Raw genomic sequence first — 10129 nt, 5'->3', positions numbered from 1 at the left:
GTGACCAAATACAATGAAGCATAAACCCGGATTGTGAGGTGTGGTGTATTGTGCCTAAGACCCTCAATACACTAAAACCATATATGAACCACTTGAGAGTACATTTGTTTTGCTGCAAGACCCCTATGGTGAACTGTCAGCATGGAAAAGTCTTTCACAACAATGAAACCATGAATGATTAAAAGAGCACTGCTGCTGTCTGTGTTTGTTTTAATATATGTATTGAAACTTACAGGTGCTGGCTGTTTTTCCAACATCTGTAAATAAGGCTACAGGAATACAAGAAACAAGAATGTGACATGAGCGACATGTGAAATACTTTTTCAGTACTGGTGTATGTACCATATACAGTTTAAAATTATTAAACCCCCATTGCAAATTCAGTGTAATGGCAAAATTTACAAACTTTCAGCTTTTCAGCTCAAACAAGAACAATTGAAATAGCTCAATATAACTAATATTAAATGTGGTTTCTCCAAATTCAACACATTATGCCACTTTCAATGACTATTGGAGTCTCAAAATTATTCAACCCCTTCTTGACAAGCATCTTTAGTACTTAGTAGAGCACCCTTTTGCTGCTGTGACCTACTGCGAACATGGTGCGTAGCCAGACACCAGGTTCTGACAGCGTTCCTGAGGAATCTGAGCCCATTCGTCATGAACAATAGCCTCCAGCTCTCTAATATTCTTAGGTTTGCGTGCTGCAACTTCCTTCTTGAAAGCCCACAAGAGATTTTCTACGGGATTTAAGTCAGGCGACTGTGACGGCCACTCTAGTATCTTCCAGGACTTTTTCTGAAGCCAAGCCTTGGTACACTTTGAGGTTTGCTTGGGATCATTGTCCTGTTGGAAGGTCCAATGATGCCCAAACTTCAGCTTCCTCAGAGACTCACAGTCTCCTCGGATTTCCTGATACTTGATTGATTCCATGTTGCCCTCCAAACGCTGCAGAAGACCATCAAGAGCCACCGCCATGCTTCACTGTAGGCAGGGTGTCCTTTTCAGCGTATGCCCTATCATTCCTCCTCCAGACATACCGCTGATCTATAGACCTGAAAAGTTCCAGCTTTATTTCATTGCTCCACAGAACAGAATCCCAAAATTCTGCAGCTTATTTATATGGTTTTGAGTTTATTGGATCCGACTTGTCTTGTGCTTTTGGGTCAGTAGTGGTGTACGGTATAACCCACTTTAGGTGTTCCATGTTGAGTCAATCTGTTCTGTCATGGACTTGCAGCAGGACATTCCTGAGCAAACCTATGCAGTATCCATGCAGTGCTTGTGAGCAGGGCCAAGACGCAACTGTGCCTCTCTCAGCCGAGCTATATTGACATCATAGCCAACAGAGTGGCTCAATCGAAGAGAAAAGGGGACATCATGTAATCACATATGCTAACCATTCAGTAGTTTTATAGCTCCTGTGTAAAGTGAATTGAATTAGATGTTTACCCTCCTATTTCTAAATCTAGAAAGAAACCTCAGTATTTTTTAGTCTGATTCCCTTTATGGAACAGCTCTATTGCAAAGCTATTGTGTTTATTGCAGGTGCAAAATTAACACTTCATGTTTGCAGCTGCCTCACTGTGAAAGCCTTCCAGTGGAGCTTTTTGCCACATTTCTGTCACAATCTGTCAGATGTGGGTTGATTTCGTTACGTACTAATACCGATACTGATACTGTTACCGATACTGATACTGAGCTCACACAGCAGGTTTGGGGATCAGGGGATCTGGGATCACGGGACGATCTATTCTATTAATTTCTATGATTACATCAATGAGCATGTACTAAATGAAAACACCTCCACGATACTCTGGATTAACTAACCGTGCTTTTAGTGTAATTTAGTGAGAACAAGTCTGCCTGAGGAAGACTGTTTTCAGGACTGAAACGTCATGATTAAATGGCTTGTTCCAACAGACACCTGCTTCGTGACAATGCCTCCATGCTTACTTACGAGCAATTAGTTGAACTGGCTAACGCTGCTGTTACTTAACATAACTCCTGATGAGTAGATGGACAGATGATGAGGAGGACTGAATGGTGGTAAATTACCAGCGCATCCACCAGAACTACTGCGGCTACACCAGGCCACCAGACAGAACCTTCCTTAACCACAACTACCAGCCATTAGGCAGCCAACATAGCTTACCTAAGTGTCTCTGACCAGAGCCAGGCAGGATTTGAACAGGGAGAAAGCATCCTGATTTGGATGTAGAAAGCCAGACTTTATGCCATAATGTTTTGATCGTCAGCCCAATATGGGATTCACAAGCAAACATTACAAAAGTACACACGGCAGCATTAACCAACAGACAGTGAAGCAGCTGCAGAAACAGTAAAGTTAGTCACTGAAGCTGGCCACCATTGGTTATCTCGCTGATAAATAGAAGCAATTCAGTTTTTGAATTGTATAATGATGGACCAGTTTGAACACAGTGGCAATTTGGATTGAAACAAATTGTGAGGCTTCAGTTAAATACTATTAACAACAAGGCAACACGTGCCAAAACAACAACGCTGACCTTGTGCAAGATAAATTCAGATTTTTTCCCATTCTATTGTATCGTAAATGCTGATTTTACCTCTTTCTTTTCATCTACTCTCACCTCTTCTTCCACTTCATTCATCTACTGACCTCTTTCTCTCCCTTTCTATGGATCCTTTCTTTCTAACTCCTTACATTGGTCTTGCTTATTTCACATATTGCCCTCTCCTCCCCCCCCAGTCCAGTTCCAGTAGTCATGTGAAACAGTGAATGCAATTGCTCCAGGGGGCTTGGTTAGTGATTGCTATGCAACAAAGAACACGAACACAATACCGTCATCACTTCTGTCAGTGACACTGCCGCTACTGCCACATGAAACATGTTTGCGTTTCTCCCTGAATGATTTTTCTGTCTTGAGGACCAGAGCAGGCCGAAGGAGCTGGCTAATCGCAACAGGTTTGACCTAGTTCAAGGAATTAAACCAACGGCAGCTTTAAGTAGGCCAATATGAAGCAGTAGTCCGCAGCCACTTTTTCTTGTGTGCCACAAATGTTAATATTCACATCTCCTTTTTTTACTTCCAACTAACACTATCGTACTGTATCAAACAACATTTAATCAGTCACTGTTTTGTAATGTCCAGTAGAAAAGACTTCTTTATGTGGACTAAAACATAGTTACCACAGCAGCAATGAAAGCAGATGCTTTCAGCCACATTTCAGACAGATCAATAGGGTTTTAAATTCACTTTTGCAAATATATTTTGCAATATGAAACATTCAAATTATATTGTGTATGACTATGCCACAAGCCTGCATGTCGAACATAAACTTCACTTACTAGCTGCTGAGCTTTGAAGCTACCAAGAGAACTCTTCTGCTTAGTTTATCTTTGCTATATGTGTTGTTTCAAAGGTGAAGAATAATATTAGTGCTCCAATCACAAACTCTCATTCACTCATTATAATGCTGCTTATGCCTCCCTCCAACCTGTTTCATGCTGCTGCTAGAAAATTCTTCATTATTATTGAATTATCTTTTCAAGAACTTAGACAAACAACTTGTTAAAAATAGTGACATACTAATTGTATCTAAGGATGATGAAAGGTCCTGTGTAGATTGATAAAGCAAATAAGCAACATCAGCTCCATGCTGAGTTTAAAGGGGTCATTAGCGTGGTAGAATGAGGGCACTTCATCCTGTTCTGTCTATATTTTGCTTCCCATTTAGTGTCACAGTGAATGAACAAACGTCCCCGCTGAAGAAAAACGAGCTGATTGTTTCCAATCACATGTAAGCCTCTACTGACTGCTGTAAATTCAACTTGGAAATGAAACAGCCCGATATAGCATCAGCTCACCTCTAATATTAGCTTTGTTTTTCAAGGCAGCGCACTTTAAAGGCCACATGTAATCAGTTAAGCTGGAAATGCCATACCTGCAGTGAAAAAGGTAACCCCCCCCCCCCCCCAGAATGGCACCCTGTGCAACTGGCTCCAACACCCAGAACCCAAAACAACCCTGTGGTTTCATTTCATATAAATACAGAGTTTTTTCTGACAGCCAGAGTTGAGTGAAATTACGCTACTTCCCTTTCATAAAGTAATGTCTGCTGCACTAGTAGTGTGTTTGCTATACTTTATCAGTACTGTAATGCTCTTTAAACCATTCTTGCCACAAATAATAGCAGAAGTATCATTTCAAAATCAGTGTGTCAAGTGTTTTCATCTCTCCATTTACTACCTGTCACAAACGGTGACTAACCAGTGCTGCTCACTCTCTCCACCTGCCCAGCCTCTGCCTTTGTCTCTTGCTTATCAATTAACACACATAAAATGGTATGTTTCTTTTCTTCTATGGTATACTTATATTATATAATATTATATATTCCACATCTTCATAGCTCTGTATACCTCTGAGGGTATTGCCTGCGCTCTGAGCTGAATCCTTGGCAGGCTGCTAAAAGATAGAGACGAGGTTTTATGATGTCAGTGTAAACTGACTGAGTGCACTAAGAATAAATTATCTTGCATCAACAAAAACACATGGACGCCCACTGAAAACAAATATGTACATGAAAGAACTCCAATTCGCAGCAAGAAAAACTTTTGGCATCTTTTTAAAGAAAACACTGGAGACTTTGAGTGTCTAGGAATATGAAACACATTAACCAACGTCGCCGACATTATTGGAGTGATCTTCAACCAGCCACTAACACATGCTCACACATGCAGACACCAACCACTAACCGAGACGATTGGGTTTGCTGAAGATTGAGGAGGGTTATTGTTTAAATTCATATTTATGGCTGGGGTTGGAAAAAGGTTTAGTTACACAGTAGCTGCTGGTTACCATGCAGGTGGTACTGGTGCCGGTTTGATTCCTACACATTTGCTCAGGGCCAACGCTGACTGGCTCTGATTAATTTGGAATTATGGTCTGGTAAACATGAGTGTTAATCATCCCAGTCTCTGCTGCTACATGAGGACTTAGTGATTCGAACCTGGAGTTTAAACAAATCAGTAGGCCAGCCACTTTTTTTATAATTTCATACAACTGTTTCTATATTTGACATTCTTGTCTGTCATTTCTGAGAATAGGGGTATCAAGAGGAACATTTTCAAGGTGGCTGGCAAATATTATTGAACACAAGGGAGCAGAGCAAATAAAAAGTCACTATTCAGACATTGTTTTTAGTCTGGCAGCATTGCTAAGGACTAAAATTCACCTGGTGATGCTTTTGGCAAAAATCTGGACACTCAATTGAAGATTTTTTTTTAAGAATGTGAAATGCACAAACACCCCTACAACCCAGGATGCTGCTGTCAGGCTCCTCAGCTAGGATGCCCTGCAGGTACAGCCTGCAGGTGGATTGTCATGAATTTTCCCCTGCACATCTTACAGTCAGCTCCCTGTTCAGCAGTATAGTTCACAACATAAACTTGCATTGTTTCACAGCTCACAAAACAGTGTATTATAGAGTGCTTTGACGCTCTGAATACGCTTTAAAGAGGATTTAACGATATTCAAAAGTGGTGTTCGGTCATCATATCACTGGGAACGATCGGAGTGTGGCTGAACACCGCGGTCACTCTAGGAAAAAATGCCTGTTGCTCTCTGTTGTATTAGAGAAGCGGACACATCCTAAAAAACAGTACAAAGAGCATCAGAATGGTCTTCTTTTTTTGGATGGGAGGGAGGGAGGGGGGGGAGAGAGTACCACTCACCTCAGTGTCCTGTGAAACAGTCGTCCAGATGCTTGAGCTGCAAAGATTAAACAGCCAATCGGAAACACAGATCAGTCTCCCTTCAGCCAGCTCCTGCCAAACTTCGCACGTGGATGGGGAAGGAGGAGAAGCGCCGACTCTTATCATGAACGCTCTGAGACCGACGTGCACCTTCAGAGTTCATTTCCAGCCGACTTCACGGTTCACTCTCACTCTTCGGGCAGACTAATCCACATCAAATGGGGATCTTTATCTCCCGGAACATGTCTTCACCGGCTGCTGTACATCAGCGGGGCGCTGCTTGGAGATGTGGTGCGTCAGATGCGCACGGAAGTCACCCCGTTGCCTCCTTTTCTCGGACTGATCGTGCGGATAGATAGGCTTCAGTACAAGCAGCGCACACAGTAGAAGGGCTGTCTAAACCTGCAATCCTCTCCCTCTCTCTCTCTCCTCTCTTTGTTTCTGCCTCCCGCCCCTCTTTCCCTCTCTCTCTCTCTCTCATTTCTGTTGCTGAGCTTTATTTCTAATCTACAGAGCAGTCACAGCGTCTTGCATATGTCTGTAGATCTCTGAAAGAAACGAAGATCTTGCATTTAGAATAGCATTCGTCTGGTAAACGCGTTCCCATCTCTGATTTAGTTTAGGATATTTAATCACCGAGCCTGTGTTGTGCATTCCCCTCCTAATCTCTGAGTCATGGTCACTCCTTCCACTGTTTTGTGATGTCGTCTATCTCCCTGATTTGGCTCACATGGAGATAATTAGTCATGACAGTTTATGAACAGATTTATTTCTATCTGTTTGTTGCCCTGCACGGACAGCAGCGTTTACCCATCTCTCACCAGCTCTCTGATAAAGGTCCTGATTCCTGCTCACTTCTTACAATCATCTGTCCACTCAAGCCAAATTTGGTACAGACACACGGTGGAGTTACATCTGTAAGTTCTGGGTCAGAGTTGTGTGGAATTTTACAACAATTTTGTGAAGCCACGATCCATTCGTGATGGCACGGCTCCATACCCTTTCCTAGCATATAGGGCAGCCTATGGCGCTGCATCCCCTTTTTCTCCAGGGGAAGCGAGAAAGGTGCTTTGCAATGAGCACCCAAGTCATCTGTCAACTCTTATAATACAACTATAATGCTTGACTTTGTCTGAATCTTGCTAGTCCTGAATATGATTTTATTGTTGGGGGTTTTTGTTCACCTATGCCGTCTGCCTAGGCTTTACAACAGTCTTTGGGCCACTTTGGGTCCACATATTATGAGATTGTTGGGAATTCTGTAAATGGAGGAGGGTACAGAATCAGAGTAGCTCTAACTAAAACAGAGGATACAGCTCCTTGCTTAAATATTGTCCTTGCTGTCTTTATAAAGTTCTTTACATTCCTCATTGCTTTTTGGAGGATTGGATCTTAAAACTTGACGTGGCATTTCTTTCTCCTGTTGACCTAAACATGCCTGTATTTTCCCTGACCCGTTCCCAAAGACTTGGGGAGATTTGGGGAATCTGCATCACGTTGTGCAGCTCCGCAACTATATGTGCTGTGACTTTCCCCTGTGATTTTCCAGCTGGACACCAATGTACACCTTAACCTCCTCCTCCAGATCCGATTACAGCTGGAGGACAGATCAATGTTAGGTAAGCATGTGGAAACAGAGGGTGACTGGGAGCGTATTTCCACCATGTTGTAGTACCACCTGTCCTGCTGTATCTGATTGCACTGGCACTCCGCACTGTCAGATGGCATGCACTGCAAAAAGCATACAGACGCACTGTCTGTTGTGTCCTTGAATTTTCTCAGTGCCTTCTTCAAGTTCTGTCCACAGAACCTGCTGATATCTGATTTACTTTATAGTTCTTTAAGTGATAAAACCATGGTAATGCAACAGGTAGTTGACCCTGAGTATCTGTCTGTATTTTCTGGAGTTTGTGCGGTTTCTAGGTGGCATTAACCTCCTCTTGGAGAGGTATTACTGTTAATCGCTTATTCATTGAACAATGAGGATTTATGAAAACTTCAGCTTCTGTAAAGTGACATGCTGCTCCAACTAGTGGCATCAAGTGGGAGTTCATTAACCTTGTCTGACTCAGATGTTTTGATAATCATAATTAAAACAGCTGTTTAGCCCCTGTTTTAGCCTCTATAACCAGAACATTAGCTAGATTACAGTAAAGATTACACTCTGCACTAAAAAAAAACATGACAGAGACCAAGAAACAATATTGCTTAATCTGAGCGATTGAAGACAAAAACATATTTCCATAGAGCTCCTCTTTCAGAAAAGACTAAGTTAAGGAAACCTATGGTTTGTCCCTCTTTGTTTCCGGTTGGTCCTGTGAGGACACGTTTCTTTATCATCTGTTGCTATGGTGACATGAGGTCCATGAAATATGATGGACTTGGATAACGCCAGGCCAGATAGAGTAGTACAATGTAACACATTATAGTTGTACAGTGTTGCACAAATGCCCTGTCAGAATCTACATATTTCAGCACGTAGACAGAAAACTAACTTCACCTGATGCTGAATCGAGAATCAAAAGGTTAAAACATAATCATGATGCAATGATTATAATCTGAAATTTTCCCAACTGCAAAATATTACCTTAATATTACTTAAAAGAGAAAGCTATGTATGACATTTAAACATGCCTGTAACTTACAGTTAATAAAGCTACATTCTCACAATGAGCAGCAACTTTTTTATTTTTGGCTAATTATAGATAACTGTTGTTGCAATTTATCTGTGAAATTCTCTGGTGTGACCGTGGCGTTGGCCTATACATCAGTAGCAATGTCATGCGATTAGACACAGAAAGCAGCTCGATCATAATATCCTATGACAAACATTGCTGGCGGTTTGCAGTCATGTAAATAGTCATTGTCTTGTGCTGCAGGAATGATTCCCACACTGTACGCTGCTGTTTCAACATGTTTTCACTGGCTGAACACACTCAATAGTTTGAGGGTATTTACAGTCCGAGGAATTCATTCTGATGAAAACATGGGGGGTAGAGCAAGTAACTGAGATGCCCCATATCCAATATACACAATCATGTTTACGTCAGTGAGAGCAAGGATATCATGTCTATGCAATGTCAGACAAAGCTTTAGTATTGTGTGTGTGTGAGACAGAGAGAGAGAGAGAGAGACACCAAACTACTACTTTACTTAACTTAACTACTTGACCCTGCTTATTGCTTAAGAATTGAATACTACATGCTTCATATTGGTGTGAGGAGAAGCACATTTTAATGAGACCAACATTTCTGAATTTGTTTGTCACAGTGCTATAGCAGCATGGCTCTTGGTGTGGCAGTGTTAATTGGTCGATCCTCCAGACTGAAATATCTCCACTGTTGATGAATTGACGTTACTTTTTGTGTAGACGTTCATGGTGCCCAGAGGATGCTTATCACCACGCTATTCCTGTCGAAACACCAGCCGCTCAAAATGTATGAGATTTTGTGCACACAATCACAATGATGAATCCTAATGACTTCAGTGATGCCCTGACTTTTCCTCGATAGCTGCCACGAGGTAAGCACATGATTCAAGGTTAAATGTTTTTTCAACTGCTTGATGGGTTTTTATGAAATTTGGCACAGATATTCCAGCACCCTGAGGATGAATTGCAACCACTTTGGTGACTCTTTATCAACGGCCTTCATCAACATTTCCATCCCTCCAATATTTTGTCTTATGACTAAATACCTGCAAAATAAATGACACTCCCATCAACCTCAGCTTTTATGTGGTTCTGCAAATTAGTAAATGTTAGTAATGCTAACAAACGATAGATGATAGATAATCATGGTGTGCAACATGACTATTAGTCATTAGTTTCAAAGATTTTTTATTCTAAGTAATACAATTCATGTGTAAGCCATTGTGATATAATTTCCCAGAATCTACTGGACTGTCTTTCTTGCCTACAGATATCTTAAGTGTCTGCAGTTGTCAGCTTTAACTATTGGAGCAAACACTTCTATGCCTTTACTTCTGAGCTTACTTTATTACTCATTGGCCAGACGATCAGATCAACTCTATTACATGAGTGACACGATAGGAAATCATTTAAATTCACAGGGCTCTCGTAAAATCTTAATCTTAAGATCTTCTTGCTTTATTTACTTGCTAAATCTTTCTACTTCTACAAAATTTTGCATTACAGCTTCATCATTACCAGACATTATCTGATGAGGGGACTCGTTTCCAGGGCAAATAACCCAGCAGCCACTGCAAAGTTTGACTGTTTTTTCTGGATCCATCCAGTCTGATTAGGTGGGAATGTGAATTACCCCCCCCACCCCCACCCCCACCCCCACACATTTCCATGCATGCTCGCACAGACGTCCTAGGGTTAGATCTAAGAAGGGCACGGATTATCAAGAGAGGAAGAAGTGAAGC

Source organism: Pempheris klunzingeri, chromosome 4, assembly GCF_042242105.1.
Source record: "Pempheris klunzingeri isolate RE-2024b chromosome 4, fPemKlu1.hap1, whole genome shotgun sequence".
In the NCBI taxonomy this organism is placed as follows: domain Eukaryota; kingdom Metazoa; phylum Chordata; class Actinopteri; order Acropomatiformes; family Pempheridae; genus Pempheris; species Pempheris klunzingeri.
The sequence above is the reverse complement of the archived record's forward strand: the minus strand, read 5'-3'. Positions refer to the sequence as shown.